The sequence below is a fragment of the Podarcis liolepis genome (genome assembly GCF_965112155.1).
Source record: "Podarcis liolepis genome assembly, chromosome: 17".
NCBI classification, from domain to species: Eukaryota; Metazoa; Chordata; class Lepidosauria; order Squamata; family Lacertidae; genus Podarcis; species Podarcis liolepis.
The window spans coordinates 2,452,852-2,472,099 of NC_139571.1; the positions used below are offsets into that span (position 1 = coordinate 2,452,852).

General features: G+C 45.3%; 1 protein-coding gene and 1 long non-coding RNA gene across 7 annotated transcripts in view; one reads left to right on the forward strand and one right to left on the reverse strand.

Annotated features, from left to right (window-relative positions):
* Positions 1-19,248, reverse strand: part of IQSEC2 (IQ motif and Sec7 domain ArfGEF 2) — a 161,837-nt gene that overhangs the window by 110,365 nt on the left and 32,224 nt on the right. The gene's annotated exons all lie outside the window — the stretch shown is intronic.
* Positions 10,434-15,600, forward strand: LOC310696757. The gene is made up of 3 exons (XR_014520714.1): positions 10,434-11,548; positions 11,607-11,861; positions 15,368-15,600. It is a non-coding gene; the product is annotated as an uncharacterized lncRNA (long non-coding RNA).

The following is a 19,248-nucleotide window of genomic DNA, read 5'->3' on the forward strand; positions in this document are numbered from 1 at the left end:
GGACACACCCAGAGGCGTAGATAGGGCGGGCAGGGAGCATTGGGCGCCACACTGCAGGGGCGGCGTGCCCCAGCCACGCGTCTCTCTTGGGAGTGGCGTGGCGCTTTGGGCACCTGCAAGCTCCGCACTGCCCGCGCACACACACACGCACCCCAAAATGGAGAGGGGTTTTCCCCATGACCTTGCTCAAGAGCAGTGTATTTTAATTTACATTCTAAGGTACCCATTTGGTTAATCTCCACAGTAGCTCTCCAAATGCCCATTGGCCGTAGACAAAGAACTTTTAATTAGGACTGAGAGAGCTTAGGGGATCCTTTTTATTAGCTAGCTCTTTCTTTTCTTAGATCTTTCTAATATTGCAAAATAAAGTCCGCTTAATTGCAATCAATGGATAATACACTTGGGTGGGGTGAGGATCCTAGCACTGAGGTATGCAGAGTATATGGCAGACCCTAAAGCCGGGAAGGGGAGAGGGAGAGAGAGACCCGCTAAGGAAGTCCCAGCAGAAATCCCCTCAGGGAGTATTACCCACCTGCTCATGGGCAGCTTACTGGGCACCAGCCTGGCCAACAGCTTGGAGAAGTCCAGGTAGCAGCCTCTGTGGTGGATGATGAGCGCCATGCAGGCACCTCATAGAGAGAGGAAAAGGTGCATGCTTCCTGGTTCTGCTTGCAAAAAAATATATGTTTGTGCCAGTTGCCACCAGTGGCTAAGTGGGGGAAAGCGGGACATTCACAGAGCCAATCAGAAATTGGGGTGGGCTTCTGAAATGTGTGATGTCCCGCTAAAATAAGGTCTGAATATGTGAAGTCTGAAGTTGGAATTAAATCACTGATCAAATCAGCCGTTATTACCTTGCTGATTTAAAATCACCCCACTCTGCAGGGTCCTGCACATCCAATTTGTACCCATCTGGTGGATTTCTGCCTACTTGGATGGGGGTGGATAGAGAGGAAGGTAAGGCTCAATGGAAGAGAGGTTCAGGAGAATGCTTGTGGGGATCCCTACTAGCAGGGAGCAGTTGGTTTATGCCCACGCTTTATTTTATCCACTAGATATTTTTATATATTTATTTTGCAGGAACTAATCCAGAGCACATCAGCCCATCTTATAGCTCTCCCTACCATTTTGCATTTTGCATTCAGAATCAGTATTATTAGGCCATTTGTACGGGAGCAATTTATGAAAATTCAGAGCCTTACCTGTGGCTCAAGTGTTGCCAATGTATTACTATATGAATGCATGAACAGGGAGAATTCATGTGCATGATATTAATCTTCCCCCTCTTCCTTTTCAGCATAGTTCAAAGCTTGATATCTAGCTGTGCAGTAGTTTAGGTCAGAGAGACCCAGATGCGTCAACTGCTCTGGGATGGTGTCCAACATTGCATTCAACATAGATCAAGAACAAAACAGACCTCACCAGTAAGAATGTCATTGGGGTTTCCATTGCATAGTTTGTTCAGCAAACCCATTGCCATCCTGCATCTTTAGCATATTTTAAGAAAAGTTTAGGAAATTTTGCAATAAAGAGGTTAGCAATAAAGTTATGTTTTGGAGCATGGGTAGGCAAACTAAGGCCCAGGGGCCGGATCCGGCCCACAGACAGTCCGGGAATCAGTGTGTTTTTACATGAGTAGAATGTGTCCTTTTACAGTATTTAAAATGCATCTCTGGGTTATTTGTGGGGCATAGGAATTCATTCATCCCCCCCCCCACAAAAGAATATAGTCTGGCCCCCCACAAGGTCTGAGGGAGAGTGGACCGTCCCCCTGCTGAAAAAGTTTGCTAACCCCTGTTTTGGAGTCTACAAGTGAATTGCATGGAAATTTTTCTCTATGATGAATCATATGCAGCCATCAAGGGTGCATTCCATTCAATAAGCTGCACGTTCCTGGGACAGGTCCAAAGTTCTTGTGTTGTATTATTGTATGTTTTTTCTTTTTTGGTTTTTTGTAGTGTTGTGTTCAGTTTGTTGGAAAACGAATAAATATAATTATTAAAAAAACAACAAAGTTCTTGTGTTACTATGCAAAGCCCTGAAGAACTTGGGTCCATGTTATCTTAAGGACTGCTTGAGCCCTTGGATGCCAGCTCAACCACTGAGATCTTCCGAACCCTGTTAGTTGTCCCCCTGTTTCAGAAGCCCAAATGACTTCAGCTGCCCACTGGCACCATGCAGTAGAATGCTTTTCTAGCAGAGGCATCAGGCACTCTCACTTCTAACCTTCGGGAGACTCCTGAAGCCTTCTTCATGTTGACAGGCCTATTCAATGGCTTCAGATCTTAGGACATGCCAATCATTTTTATGATCACTCTGTATTGTTTCTAATGGTATTTTATCTGTTTTGTAAATTTTGTTGCATGCAACCCCGATATTTTGTATAAGGGGTGGTCTATTCATATTTTTTATATAAATGAATAAAAAAATATTAATGACCATCCATGTATTTCTATGTCAGAATATTTTTGTTCCCTATTATAGCACAGGTGCAAAAGCCAAATTTCTCTCTTTCTTCCCAAGGATGTATCTTAAGGAATTATTAAATGGGTCCTGTATGTGGTAGAGATTTCCACTCAACTCTGTATCCTGTAAGTTATTTTAATGTAAAAGCTGCATCCTGTATAATCACATGGCTGTTTCATTGGGTGTCTCATTCACGTGTCTCATTCATTGGCTGATGGCACAGTATGGTACTGGCAAAAAAAACCCCAAACCAGTAACAGCTTTTGACAGCCAACATCTTTGCTATCACAACTAACCATTTGGCTGTTGGTAACAAAACTTGAGTTTCTACAGCCTAGAAATAGGAAGCTCTTTTTCATGAGATGTGCACAAAGATTATTATACCTGAGCAATGAGTGATAAAAGTGAAAAATGAGAAAAGAGCTGATTTAGATGCAACTTGAGAGAGAAAAGCCTAATGCAGTGGTACCTCGGGTTACATACGCTTCAGGTTACAGACTCCACTAACCCAGAAATATTACCTCGGGTTAAGAACTTTGCTTCAGGATGAGAACAGAAATCATGCAGCAGCGGCACAGAGGAGTCCCCATTAGCTAAAGTGGTGCTTCAGGTTAAGAACAGTTTCAGGTTAAGAACAGACCTCCAGAATGAATTAAGTTTTTAATGCGAGGTACCACTGTACTGCAACTTGCCCCAGCTATTTGTATCTTATTTGCAAAGTTTGTCCATATGGACACACTGAACAGTCATTCCTCCCATCCCCCTGGAAGTCACTGCTGCTATTTTTCTTAAATAGCTCCTCTCATATTAATGCTTAGTATGCAAGCATGCTGCTCATTGTCCACAACCATTTATGTAGACTAGCCCTGAAAAGTAAGGTCTCAACCGACTCACATAGGGGAATGCTCAGATTTTCACAAACCCCAGCATTACAGAGGAATTAGGATAGCAGAGAAAATGTGGAGATGGGAGAAACCTCTCTTAATGTTAAAGAAAAAAACTGCCATTAGCACCTGCTTTCTTGTGTTCGTCAACTACAGCAGTCCCCCTTCCTCTCCTGCCACCACAAGGGTCCATTAATCCACTCACGTTTCCCCAATGGAGTTGGGTTTCATTATTTGCTCTTGCTCAACATAATACTGCATACCATTTGTTAGTGTAGAGCCAGGCTGAAGCTTGTGCACAGCTATACCTCAATCCGGACCCAGAGAGCGTGTCCTCCAACCCAGGGCCCTGAGGTCAACAGCTGGAAATGGGCTGAAATGCAGCAGGTAAAATATACTACTCTTGACTGGGCAAGGGCAGAAGACCAGGCTTCCTGTACTTGTACCATGCCTGGCTGACCAAGAATCTTTATATACTGCCTGCCAGTCATGGGTTCTGGTGTTGTGTATCCCTCTGTATCTAAAGCAGACTCTGAGCAAACAAAAGTTCCAGATCAGTCCATGAAGTCCCAGACTCAAGCCCTTGTGTAGTCAACAGGAGCAAGCTAATGCAGCTATCCCTGATGATTCCTGCCAAGGCGTGAGGTTATGCATGGGCATATTTGCAAGAAATCTTGAAGTGTCAGAAATGACACAGTTTTACCATAACTGGCAGTCCTTCTGCAAACATAGAGCCAGTTCATAGGATTTAACCTGATGACTTAATATGTGTTTAAAATGTACAGCAACTTTTCTCCAGGTCCATTTTGCCATCCCTATAGAGAAACCTGATCCACCCATTTCCCCAGAGATGTTGTAGTGAGGAGGTTCACTGGTGAATTCTGAGCACGCCTGCGCAAAAACACCCACCTCAGGCAAGCAAGCCAATACAGAATATGACACATTTAAAAATACACAAAATATGTCATAACACATACACATATAATATAATCAAAGATACACACTTTCACACACGCCAACAGCCACATTCTTACACAAGTCTAGGCAAAATCATGCTCACTAAAGACTGCTGTGAATATTGTGAAGCTACACAACTTAAGATGCATAAATAAACACCACTTTAAAAAGATTATAGGTACATCAGCTGTATTAGGAAGATGCACATGTAATTTATCTGGCATTTGCAAAATGTACATCTTCATACTGAGTCAATTACCCAGCTCAGTATTATCTTCTTCGGCAGGTGGGTTTCCAGACTCTGCCCTGCTCACTAAAATCCTTCAAGACAGGGATGTCAAAGATTGAACCTGGGCCTGTTGGCAGCCTGTGCTCAGCTACTGAATTATGTACCTTCAGAGTGAAATGTGGTCCTCACACGAAGGACAACAGCCATGACAAGCTGGACAGAGCCTCCAAGATCATGTGCTGCAGAAAGCAAATAACAACATGTGGCAATCATCTCATGTCCCAACTGGAAACTAAGCCAAGGGAAAACTGAGTGTAGTCAGATATGCACTTTGGACTTTAAGAAGGCTGATTTCAAAAAGCTTAAAGAACTACAGTGGTGCCTCGCAAGACGAAAAGAATCCGTTCTGTGATTCTCTTCGTCTAGCGGTTTTTTCGTCTTGCGAAGCAAGCCCATTGACGGATTAGAGGATTAGCGCTATTAGCGGCTTTTAGCGGCTTTTAGCGGCTTATCAACTTTTCGGATCAGCTGATAAGCGGCTTAGCGGCTTAGAAAAAGGGGGGGAAGGAAAAAAACCCCGCAGGAACTCGCAAGACATTTTCGTCTTGCGAAGCAAGCCCATAGGAGATTCGTTTTGCGAAGCACCTCCAAAATGGAAAACTCTTTCGTCTAGCGAGTTTTCCGTCTTGTGAGGCGTTCGTCTTGCGGGGGGGCACCACTGTACTAAGTAAGATCCCATAGTCATACCTACTCAAAGAGAAGGGAGTCCAAGATGGATGGAAGTTTCAGAAAGGTGAAATATTGAAGGCTCAAAGGCAGACAATTTCAACAAGAAAGAAAAGTAAGATAAGGAGCTTACAGATGATCTGAGAGTTAAGAAGGCTATGTATAATAAATGGAAGAAAGGGAAAATCACGAAAGAGGAGTATACATGAGTAGCCAACAGCTGCAGGGTGAAGGTCTGGCAGGCCAAAGGTTCAAAAGAACAAAAAGCTTTCTTTGGCTATGTTCAAAGCAAGAGGAAGAGCAAGCAAGTAACAGGTCTTCTGCATGGAGAAGATGGAGAAATGCTTTGAGCAACAGACAGAAGGAGTAACGGATCAAACCTACTTTGCCTCTGTCTTCATCCAAAAGAAAAGCAGTTCCCAACCTGGTGATAACAGAATAAATGATATAAGGAGGGAGCTACAGCCCAAGATAGGAGAAGAGGTGGAAAGGGGAACACCTAGCTACTTTAAATGAATTCAAATTTCCAGAGCTTGATGAGCTGCTTCCAAGGGTACTAAAGGAGCTTCAGAGAATTTGTGGAGAACAGGTGAGGTCCCAGCAGCCTGGAAGTTGGCAAATATTGTCCTCATATTCAAAAAGAGGGACAAAGAAGACCCAGGTAAATACAGACTGGTCAGCTTGCTTTCAAGACCACAAAAGGTCCTAGAACAGATAATTCAACAGTTGGCTTGTGAGCACTTAGAAAAGGATTCTGTGATCACCAAGACCCAGCATGGGTTTCTTCAAAACAAATCATGCTAGTCAAATCTCATTTATTTTTTTGATAAGTTACAAGCTTGGTGGATCAGTAGAATGCTGTGGACTTAGTGTATCTTGATTTCAGTAAGGCTGGTAAAATGTGGACTGGACGAGGTAACTGTTGTTTTTTTTAAAAAAAAAAATTTATTAGTTTACAACAAAAACACACAACAATTTCACATCCAATTTTTCACAAATTATCTCTTTTCTGGACTTCCTTCAGCTTTTCCGTAAATCATCCATAGTCATTATTTAAATTACGCATTCCTTAGGTTTGTATTGTCATTATTTAAACCTTTCTTTTTCTATTCCCTTTTAACAATACTTCTCAGATTTCACAGTGCTTCTTTAAATCCCTCTAGCGTTATCTGTCCCTCACTTATACTTTTCAGATATTCCACAAATTTTCCCCAGTCCTCGATGAACTTTTGGTCTCTTAGATATCTAATTTTCCCAGTCAATTTATCCAACTCAGCATAGTCTAACAGCTTCATTCTCCATTCTTCCATCATCAGTATTTCCTGTTGTTTCCATTTCTGAGCCAGTAATACTCTTGCAGCTGTCACAGTCCTTTCTCTTTATCTCATTTCCTAAAATTCCTAACAGAAAGGCCTCTGGTTTCTTTACAAATGTGTATTTTAATATCTTCTTCAATTCATTATATATCATTTCCCAGAAGCCTTTCACTTTCTTACATTCCCACCACATATGGTAAAAAGAGCCTTCTTTAGCTTTACATTTCCAACACTTATTACATGTCTTATACATTTTCGCTAATTTTACCGGTGTTATGTACCATCTATAAAACATTTTCATAACATTTTCTTTTAGTGTCATACATGCTGTAAATTTTAAATTTTCTTTCCATAATCTTTCCCAGTCTTCTAATTGTATGTTGTAACCAAAATCTCTGGCCCAATGTATCATTACCGATTTAACTTCCTCGTCCTTCAAATTCCATTCTAGCAACAACTTATACATTTTGGATAAAATTTTAAAATCATTATTTATTATTTCTATCTGAAATTTTGAATCCTTGTCTGTGTAATCACGTTCTTTAATATCCTTCCTAAACATTTCGTTTATTTGAAAATAATGCAACCAGTCATATACATGTTCTTTAACCTGTTCATATGGTTTTATTTTCCATTTTCCTCCTTCTTTAAATAACAATTGGCCATATGTGATCCAACTGCCTCTCATATTAATTTTCCTTACACTCATAACTTCTAATGGAGATAACCAGTGTGGTACTCTAGGTTCTAATAGGTTTTTATACCTATCCCAAACTTCAATCAAAGGACCTCGGAAGATGTGGTTCTCAAAACCTTTATGGATTTTCTTCTTCTCACACCATAGGTACCATAGGTACGCATGCCATCCAAATCTGTTATCAAACCCCTCTAGGTCTAATTCCTTATTTTCTAATTTTATCCATTCTTTCAACCAGCAAAGGCATGATGCCTCATAGTATAATTTCAAATCAGGCAGGGCAAAGCCTCCTCTTTCTCTCACATCTGTTAGTAACTTAAATTGAATTCTCGGCTTTTTGCCCTGCCAAATATATCGTGAAATCGCTCTTTGCCACTCTTTAAAAATCCTGTTCCCCTTAACTGTTAGATGGATTTGTAGCTAACTCAAAGAGTGCTCACAAACGGTTCCTCATCATCCTGGAAGAAAGAGACAAGTGGGGTCGTGCCTCAGAGTTCTGTCCTGGGCTCATTGTTGTTCAACATATTTATAAATGAATTAGATGAATGAATTTGAGGGGCTGCTAATCAAATTTGCAGGTGACACCAAACTGGGAGTGGTAGCTAATACCGCAGAAGACAAAATCCGGATTCAATATGACCGTAACAGGTTGGAAAACTGGGCCCAAGATAACACAATGAATTTCAATAGGGACACATTGAACAACCAGCTGCACAAATATAAGATGAGGGACACCTGGCTTTCCAGTAGTACATGTGGAAAGTGCCTAGGGATCTTAGTGGACCACAGACTTAGCATGAGGCAACAGTGTGATGCAGCATCAAAAAAAGCTAATGCTATTCTAGGCTGCATCAACAGAAGTCTAGTGTCCAGGTCAAGGGAAATAATAGTACCACTCCATTTTACCTTGATCAGACCACACCTGGTATACTGTGTCCAGTTCTGGGCACCACAATTTAAGAAAGATATTCACAATCTGAGAGATGTATGGAGGAGAGCAACCAAGATGATCAAGGATCTGTAAACCAAGCCTTATAAGGAACAGTTGAGGGAGCTGGGTATGTTTAGCCTAGAAAAGAGGAGACAGATGAGATACGAAAGTCACCTTCAACTATCAAATGGGCTCTCACATGGAAGATGGACCAAGCTTGTTTTCTCCTGCTCCAGAGGGTAGGACCTGAAGCAATGGCTTCAAGTTAGAAGAAATGAGATTTTGACTAAACATCAGGAAGAACTTTCTGACAGTAAGAGCTGCTGAACAATGGAACAGACTCCCTTGGGAGGCAGCGAACTCTCCTTCGTTGGAGCTTTTAAAGCAGAGGTTGGATGGCCATCTGCCAATGATCTTTCAGTTGATATTCTTGCATTGCAGGGCTTGGACTTGGGGTCCCTTCCAACTCTACAATTCTATGATTCTATGAAAGACAATAGCAACCTTTTTCTCTCTCCCCTGCATGTACTACACTCTCATCCCCCCAGAGGTCCATGCACATGGGTGTAGCCAGAAGTTTTGTTAGGGGAGGGCAGGCTTTTGCTGGGGGTCAGGCTCTCAGATTTGTATTGACTTGTACTGATTTTGATTGATTTAGGATGGAAACTGTCCCCCTGTCCATTCTGGGCTACACCCACGTGCACGCATGCACCACACTCACACGCTTTCCATATTCCACCACGACATTGGCTTGATGTCGGATGTCGCACCCACTTGCACACCCCCTCACGTACTCAGGCTCTGTGTGAGGAGGGAGCGCCCCAGACCCATTGTCTCCCCTGATTACACCCTTTCCCTCCAGTTCTCTGTGACTCACACACTAGCTACTAATTAAAACCAGGAAACAGGCTGGGGGGAGTGGGGAGCAGGCAGGATTATTTTAGAAATGATGCTGACTTTGGAGGGCACCAGCCTCTCATCTCCATAGAAACCAGGGCTCCAAAAAACCCAACCCCCAACCCCAACCAATATCCCCTCCTCTTGTCTGCATTTCCCTATCCAGATTTGTTCCTCCCAGGGTACCCCAATCTCACTCTTGAAAAACTCACCTTCTGCTAGTCCTATACAAATATTTATACCTTTACTTTTCACTAAGAAGCCCTGCAAGCAGGGGATATGGCAATAGTTATTCCACAACCCTCAAATTATGTAATTTAAATGAATGAATTATGCAAATTCAGACCTTCTCTGGACATTTAACCTGATTTAGCTACCGTGGGCATTTTGAAGTAATGTTGTGTATAGAGCAATCCTGAGCACTCCCAACTAAGTAGTGGATGTGCCTGTGCACACACACATGTGCACACACAGCTTGTACAAAGATGCTCGTGCGCACTTATTTTATTCCGGAGAGATATCCCAGTGTTCAATGTACAACTCTCAAATACAGTGGTACCTCGCAAGACGAATGCCTCGCAAGACAAAAAACTCGCAAGACGAAAGGGTTTTTGGTTTTTTGAGTTGCTTCGCAAGACGATTTTCCCTATGGGCTTGCTTCGCAAGACGGAAACGTCTTGCAAGTTTGTTTCCTTTTTCTTAACACCGTTAATACAGTTGTGACTTGACTTCGAGGAGCAACTCATAGAACGTGGTGTGGTAGCCTTTTTTGAGGTTTTTAAAGACTTTGGTGATTTTTGAAGCTTTTCCAAAACTTTCCCGACACCGTGCTTCGCAAGACGAAAAAAATCGCAAGACGATAAAACTCGCGGAACGAATTAATTTCGTCTTGCGAGGCACCACTGTATTCAGTTGAATTATTTAACTGGGTTGTGATGAATCAGATTTTGGAACATTTGAGGGAAAATGAGAAGATACTATCATTAAAAAGATTCTAGGAAGAGGCCATCACCCTGATTTTGGCACACACACAAATTCTGCTGTCCTTCAGAGACTCCCACAGCAGTGGCATAGCGTGGGTTGTCAGCACCCGGGGCAAGGCAAGTAATTTGCGCCCCCTAACCCTAACCCCCAGATGTTGCGCCCGGTGCGGCCGGCCCCCCCTGCACCCCCCACACTACGCCACTGTCCCACAGCCCACCTGGAGACTCCCAATCCTTCCTGGACCAACAGCTGGATAGTGGAGTGAGCTCAACCTGTAGACTACCTGGCATCTGAGGTAAAGTCTGACTCCGTGTGTGTTACTACAGTTCTGTGGAAACCAAGGGCCTTCTTGGGCCTAAGCAGCTCAATGGCTCCTTAGCTGCTTCTATTCCTCACCTTCCTGCACCTATATAAATTTTCCTTTCTTGTCAAAACACAGGGGTGCCATCTCTGCAGGTCTGTGGGGGCCAAGGCCCCCCAGCATTTTCACTGAAGGGGCTGGACCCCCCAAAAAAGGTATGTGGTGGCATGTGCGCATCACATGGGGCATAGTGATGTCATATGGCCCTGGGCCCCGCAATCATGGGGCAAAGCAGTGGAAGTCACCCTGAGGGTCATCTAGTCCAACCCCCTGAAACACATGGTCCCTCATCCAATTTGAAACCATACTAGACCCTACTTAGCTTTGCAAATATGCCAGCAGTTTTATTGCTGCACCACTATATGTTCCACTATACAATCAATCAATCAACCAAACAAACACTCAGTCCCCTTAACAGAGAAAACCAGTGCGTCACATGCAGGGTACATTGTTCCGCAGAGAAGAATTCCATCATGTTAGCCTCCTCCACCTGCAGTTTTTAATGGTACAGTCCAGAAATAGCTTTTATTACCTCAGTGAAAACTAGGCTTCTGTTCAACGAAGACACACACGTTTCATTGCTCATGGCTCTTCCATCTTTTTCTGTTATATGCTTCCTCTGAGTTTGGCCCCACTTGTACCCACTTCTGTTAGCTAACCCGCCTTGCTAACCAGTTTGGCCCCCGCCTTTGGATGATTTGATGCTTCTGCCGAACCCGAGGCAAAGGGGGCACAGGGCTCTTCCACCAGGTGACAGTTGGAGTGGATGGCTTCCTGCAGCTCATCTTTTCTCGTCTGGACCACTTCACTGCGATACTCCTTGAATGGAACAGGCACCTCTGGCATGGGACACCTTGTTTATGTAACCGCTCTCTGACTGTGGCTTACTAGAATTTGCTTAACATGGGATATTCTGCGGCAAAACCTCAGTTTGCCTGCCTTCCACCTTAAGAGAATTCCCTGCTGCCAGCTCCATTTGTATCTAAGAATCCATTACTGTAGGGTCTCCATGGCTTTACTCAGCTTGGCACCCATTCAAACACCTGCTTCCTACCTGTCCTTTTTAGGAAACGTCATTGCTGCTGCTGCTATCTCTTGATGTGTAACCAGGCAGGTGAAAGTTTGGGAGCCGGGGAAGAGGAGAGGAGAGGAGAGGAGAGGAGAGGAGAGAAGAGAAGAGAAGAGAAGAGAAGAGAAGAGAAGAGAAGAGAAGAGAAGAGAAGAGAAGAGAAGAGAAGACCAAGCAGCAGCAGGAAGTGAAGCAGAGCTTAGGCAGGAGCCAAGAGCAGGCATCTCCCCAGCAGTCTAGCTATCCTGGAAGAGCCATGCCCTTTCAGATGCCAGCATGGAGTCTTCTGCCACCCTGCTGGGCAGCTGGCAACCCACAATCAGTGCTAATTGGCCTCTGCACAGGTACCTTAGATTCAGTCTTGCCTTCCTATTTATGGAGCGGGGGGGGGGGGGGGAGGCCGTAGGATAGGCAGGCTCAGCTGAAAAGCTTTGGGTACAGAGTGGGAACTCCCAGAGAAGCTAAGCACCTGGAACAGAGCAAACATGGCAAGCTCCCTTCCCCAATATGGGGCAACTTCTTGTTTTGCTTTTTTGAACAGCCCAGAGACAGGGAGGCCTTCCATTTCTGTGATATGTGTACTTATTTTAGATCTAACTTAACAGAAGTCGGCCCTTGGGGAGGGAGGGGGGAGCGATGGAGCAGGGAAATGGCAACACCAAGCAGAGAGGGCAATCTGTCTCCAGGGGGTGGAACACCCTTTGCCTTGCTCAGATCATGCTTATTCAAAAGCTTGCTGTTTTTCCCCCAACAGCTGTTGAGAGGGAAAAGGTGCCTCACCTGCCATAAAGCCCTGCTCAGGCTTCTCTGAATCTCTTGCAGTTCTTGGTCATAATTGCAGGATTAAGTTTGGCATTCCAAATAGTCACATTCAACAGTCATGTGCTCCTCCCCAGAAACAGGTGCATCTTGGCACTGGCTGAGGGCGTCCTGTAACATCAGTTGCCCCCACACCAGGGTGGAGTGGGGCTGATCTTTGCCACCGGAGGCAGAAATATGGTCCTTACCATGGAAACAGCTGTTGGGAAGTTGGTGCTGTGTATGCTTCTGGTTGCTGTGGCAACACTTCCTGGCAGCGGCCCTGCACGCTGTCACTCCCCCTCCTCCGAACTGTCATCTCCCAACACCCCCTCCCCTCCACCCTGAATATATCCTAGCAACCTGCCGCTACATTAGCCTTGCGGTTGGCATGCCAAAGAGCTCGCTTAGCAACACCAGCCGCGCTTCTGACTGAGGGTGCAATCCAGGGAGTCCTGGCTCCCAGCTCTCAATCCCCCCCAACTATGACAAGATGGGCCCCTGAGTTTGGAGTAATGACATTTTTTTAAAATGGGGGGCGGGAGGAGAGGTCCCTATTTGGAGTGAAGTGTGTGGCTGGTGGCAAGACCCCACTTCTTTCCTAAACAACCAAGAGCTTCTTGTCTCCCCAGTCAGTCGCAGCCACCAGTTCTGCCACGGAGACAGTGGCATGTGAAGGCGGCTCCTTGGGGCTCTGCATTCCTGACAGCAGGTGGGGGGGGGACGGTGATAGCAAGGTGCTGGAAACAGCTCCCTCCCCTCCCCCAGCAAGCGTCACAGGAATGGTATGTCCTTGGGAGAAACTTCAGCACTTCCCCACCACCACCTCTCACACACTAATACAGTGGTACCTCAGGTTACATACGCTTCAGGTTACACACTCCGCTAACCCAGAAATAGTGCTTCAGGTTAAGAACTTTGCTTCAGATTGAGAAGAGAAATTGTGCTCCAGCGGCGCGGTGACAGCAGGAGGTCCCATTAGCTAAAGTGGTGCTTCAGAGCAGTTTCAGGTTAAGTACGGACCTTCGGAACGAATTAAGTACTTAACCCGAGGTACCACTGTATATACAAAATATGGGGTGCTGGAGAGAGCAAGGAGCTGAGGGCATGCCAAGGAGGAGGAAGGCACAAAGAAGAATGAAGGGGAGAATGGGGTGAGGGCTGTGTTTTGCCCTCCTCCATCAGGAGCAACACCCGGAGTGTCGGCTCTGCATGTCAAAGCACTGGTCCTGCCCGCAAAGCATGCCACTGATACAGTCCCACAAGAGTTCATTCAGGGCTCGGAAGGGCTGCAGCTTAAGGGCAGGCAGGGCATCTGCTCTGCATGCAGAAGGTCCCAGGCTCAAGCCCAGCATCTCCAGGCAGGGCTGGGAAGGTCCCCTGCCTGAAACCCTGGGGCCCTGCTGCCAGTTAGTGTGGACAGTACTAAGACAGATGGCAGTCTCTGTGACCCAATGCCCCACTTCTCCTTGCTCATCTTCCGGAGGGATGGGAAAGCAGTCAGTATGGGCAGATGAGGGTATCCAGTAAGGCCTAAGGACTTACCACTAGGCTGGAGCCGTTTATTGGCCTTGCTGGATTTTGCCACCATCCGCGCACCTTTGGGAAGCTCCATCTCTGGTCCCAGCTATCCAGAGACACTGCCTTCGACCCCTTCAGGGATGTGGTCTGCCAAACTCCTGCTAAACTTTGGCAAAGCTCCCAGCAAGGACAGGCTTTTAGCTAATGAAGCCGGCCTGGGCGTGTTGGCAGCCCATTAAACTGCTGTTCAAACATGTTCTGCTGGCACTCAGTGGGTGCTGGTGCAGCAACAGCCAAGACAAACTGATTCCTTTCTCCTCCTGCCTCAGTGTACTGGGCTCAATCCTTTGAGCACCAACACCAGGAATCACCCCAGAACTTCCTGCTCTGCAGTAAAGTCACATTGTACAGCAGTGTTCTCACCAAACACCATCACAGCACAAAATGCTTTCCCCGGCTTTCCCACAAATTCATCGGAAAGAACATCAGGCCAAACAAGTCATATCACACCGTTCCAGAGTAGTCACCATATTACCCTACTGCTGCCATGATACAACAGCCCTATAGAAAAGCTTGTCTTCCACTGTGCTATTGGAGAGATCAGAAGGGTTGTTCTTGCTTAGCAGTGATGCCCAGTCATAATCAAAAGCAGGTCTGTTATGAGCCAAAGGTGAGGCAGCAGACTATGTGTTCCACCAAGGGTGGCGGTATGGGAAACATAACCCATAAGGCACACTCCACCCATAAGGGGAGTTCATCAGCACAAACCCTTTTGTGCCAGAGCTGTGGATTGTGAACAGGAGCTGTGCGGAGGCATTGCAGTGCGCTGTGGTTTCTCAATGCAGAATTTTGGGCTCTGAGGTGGCTGTTGCTCCTTTAGAGTAACATTTCAATTTGTGGAATTGCTCCCATAAAATACCTAGCAAAACAGACCAACTACAGAAATCATAGAATCATAGAATGTTTTTCATTTCTTTAATGAGGTATGATCTGCATAAGATTTACCTTTTTAGAAAGCAGCATGCCAAACAATGGCACATTATGGGATGTGGCGTGGACAGCACAGCATTCTCACACAATTTTCTGCAGCAGATAAGCATGAAAAACCTGCCTTTTCTTTAGCACACCCTATGAAAATATGGTCCTGCCACACTGCAGTTTTCCCACAATGCTCTGCCACATCACCTGAACTTTTCTTCCAGTGAGATGTAGCAATGTGTCAATCCATTCATGCTCGCCTGCTGTTGCATTGGGACATGGGCTGACTGCAGCATTGCAATAAAGCAACCAAAGGTGGAAACAGCTCAGTGGACCAATGCAGCACGAGGGGAGCAATTTGTAATCCTGCTGTCAATAAAACATTACAGAGCAAGATGTGAAGGGAAACCTCCCCTGCCAAAACTGCAGTCCCAACAACTTTTGCCACATTCCCTACAAGAAAGGAGACAGAGATGGAAAAGAGGGTTAGATGGTATTTTAATGGCATGTCTGAATCTTATGCTTGGGATTCCCTATGTCTTTTTCTTTACAGAAAGTAGCCATAAGGGATCCAGATTAGAAGAATGGTGTCCACCATTTTCCCTGATGAAAATCACTAGAGACAGACTGACAATGTTTGGTTGTTGCTGGTCATGTGACAAACAGAAGAGAGTGCACAGTGGCAACCCATTCACCAAGTTGCATGACGGGCACAGTAGTGACTAGTGGAAGGTGGCTTAAGTGGGGGGACAGACAAAGCACTCATTACATCTTTACTTTCTTTTACATCCTCTGCGTTTTTCGTGGGTTGCCTGAAATTCTTTGGCAAGCCACAAGTGGCCCACGGGCCAAATGTTGTGCAGACCTGTTCTAGACCGTCTGACGCTTTGCCCATTTTAAAAATGCTCTTCAATCCTCCCACCTTATTGACTCCACACGGGCCCCCTTTGACACTTCCAGTCCCCCCCCCAGCTGCCCTCAAACCTCCCCCCTTTTTAAATCAGCAGAAGTTAGTTGCACTATGACTTCAGGGCATCTGGCTCTCCCTATATAACTCTGCTTATGTGTAAACTTGTTGTTTAAGGAAGAAAAAGAGACACACACAAATATAAAAAGCAAGAGGTGGAGAGAGATCCTGACTTTTAGGGCAGGGAATACAATCAGGAATCGGGTCGCCTACTCACCACCAACAGCTGCCACCAAAAATTTAAGACGGCGGAGGATGTCTCTCTTTACTCCTGATGCCACTGGTGCCTCTTGCTCCTTCAGGAGTCACCCTCCCCTTTCTTGCTGGTCCTCTTCCCTCCCTTTACCCCACAGTTGGCCAAAGATGTATTTGCAGGCCCAAGAGCGAATGCAGAAGGAAAGGGGGAAATAACCACTGTCCTCCCTTACTCCTTACTCAACTCACGTACATGCATGAACCTACTTCCTCCACCACCAGCCAGCTCCACCAAAGGCCAGTCAGTCCAGTAGCAAGAGAGAGAGAGAGCCGGCTCTCCCAGCAGCACTGTTCCATGGCGCCTAAGGGCAAACTTCTCTCCCCACTTTTCTAAAGTATAAAGATATGCTAAGCCTTTGCTCATTTCCACCAAATTACACCAACATGGGAGTGGCTACAACACCAAGAAGCAGTGCTATTTTCTATAAAAAGTGGTGCCAGAACTCACCAGGAACACCTCCCTTGTTCTCTCATAATGGCAATGACTCCCACCTGAGAGGTGCCAGAACTCAGTTCCAGCAAGTTCCAGCTGAAAAAAGCCCTGTCAAGAAGTAAATTTAAGCTGGCACACTGCCAGGACACCCTAGCACTGCAGCACAAAGAAAAGGGGATTTAAATAAAACGCTGGAACATTTGGATCTGAAAAATTACAGGGGGGGTTGGGGGGGGGAGCTACAAACTACATATGGATTGCAACAGTTGCCATTTGACCATCCAGAAAGTTTTAAGGGTGCCTAAAAGACAACAGAGACAGAGCTTGTCTAATGTTCAAGGAGAGGGAATTCCAAAGGGCAGGTGCCACAACACTAAAGGCCTGATTCCTACATTGTGCACAATGGACCTCCTGATAACATGGTACCTGCAGGAGGCCCTCACCTGAAGAGCACAGCGATGGCCTGGACATATGCAGGATGAGATTCTCTTTCAGGTATCCTGGTTCTGCGTATGGCTGTAAATCATAATGCCCTGTGGACTGTCCTTCTGAAAATTGGCTGCCCAGATAAATTTGCGAACATCATTCAGCTCCTCCATGATAATATGACCACAACAATTGCAGATAACAATCGCAGATAACCATTCACAGTGGGATCAGGTGCCCCAACTCTGTTCATTATTTTCATTGCCATGATCCTACACTTTGTCGAAGGGAAACTCCCCACTGGAGTAGATATCATATATCGAACAGATGGAAAGAAAGCTCTTCAATCTGAGCAGGCTGAAAGCAAAGAGTAAGGTTACCGTAACTTCCGTCATAGAGCTTCAGTATGCTGATGACAACGTAGTGTGCGCACGCTCAGAGGATGATTTCCAAACCATCCTAAATATCTTTACAGAAGCTGAAGAAAAGCTTGGCCTATCACTCAACATCCAAAAAACCAAAGCGCTGCACCAGCAAACATTGGAAAATGTCGATCACTTCTCCTACCTAGGCAGTTATCTTTCCACAAGGGCCAACATTGATGCCGAAATCCAGCATCGCCTGAGCTCTGCAAGTGCAGCTTTCTCCCGATTGAAGTGCAGAGTGTTTCAGGACTGGAATATTTGCAGGGAAACCAAAATGCTTGTTTACAAAGCTATTGTACTACCAACCTTACTATATGCTTGTGAAACATGGACCACTTATAAATGCCATCTCCAGCTCCTTGAAAGATTCCATTAACAGTGTCTCTGAAAAAATGTACACATCACTTGGGAAGACAGGCGAACTAATATCAGTGTACTGATGTACCAGTGTTGAAGCAATGATTCTTCAACAGCCAACTTCGTTGGACTGGTCATGTTATTCAAATGCCTAATGATCGTCTTCCAAAGCAACTACTCTATTACGAACTTAAAAATGGAAAGCGTAATGCTGGTGGTCAACAAAAGGGGTTCAAAGACTGTCTCAAGACAAATCTAAAAAAATGTAGTATAAACACTGACAACTGGGAAACACTGGCCTGCGAGCGCTCCAGTTGGAGAACAGCCTTTACCAAAGGTGCAATGGGCTTTGAAGACACTCAAACTCAGGACGCAAGGGAGAAACGTGCTAAAAGGGAGGCACGTTGGGCAAATCCACACTGGGATCAACTCCAGCCCGGAAACCAATGTCCCCACTGTGGAAGGACGTGTGAATCCAGAACTGGCCCCCACAGTCACTTATGGACCCATTGTCAAAACTGTGTTTATGGAAGTCAATCTTACTCGGCTACAAGTGATCGCTAAAGAAGAAGAAGTATACACCAAAACCAGCACCTTGAATTTATCCCAGTAGGTAACTGGCAACCAGAGGAAGTCGTTCAATAGTGGGGCAACATGTTGGCGATATTCTGCCTTTATTAGGAGGCTAGACTTCAACCTGAGTTTATTTAGCCATGAAAGGTGTAGCTTTGGGCAAGTTCTCTACTGTCAGGGCTGCATTATCTCTCACCTCCCACATAGAAATTTTGTACCAGCCTTGTATTTAAGCACTTGTCCAGTTGCCACAGGTGATAAAGAACTTCATGCAGGTGACTCCACTGAGTTCTATGGGAGGGGTGGCTAACACCCCAGAGGACAGGATCACACTTCAAAATGACCTTGACAGATTAGAGAACTGGGCCAAAACAAACAAGATGAACTTTAACAGGGAGAAATGTAAAGTATTGCACTTGGGCAAAAAAAATGAGAGGCACAAATACAAGATGGGGGACACCTGGCTTGAGAGCAGTACATGTGAAAAGGATCTAGGAGTCTTGGTTGACCACAAACTTGACATGAGCCAACAGTGTGACGCGGCAGCTAAAAAAGCCAACGCAATTCTGGGCTGCATCAATAGGAGTATAGCATCTAGATCAAGGGAAGTAATAGTGCCACTGTATTCTGCTCTGGTCAGACCTCACCTGGAGTACTGTGTCCAGTTCTGGGCACCACAATTCAAGAAGGACACTGACAAACTGGAACGTGTCCAGAGGAGGGCAACCAAAATGGTCAAAGGCCTGGAAACAATGCCTTATGAGGAACGGCTAAGGGAGCTGGGCATGTTTAGCCTGGAGAAGAGGAGGTTAAGGGGTGATATGATAGCCATGTTCAAATATATAAAAGGATGTCATATAGAGGAGGGAGAAAGGTTGTTTTCTGCTGCTCCAGAGAAGCGGACACGGAGCAATGGATTCAAACTACAAGAAAGAAGATTCCACCTAAACATTAGGAAGAACTTCCTGACAGTAAGAGCTGTTTGACAGTGGAATTTG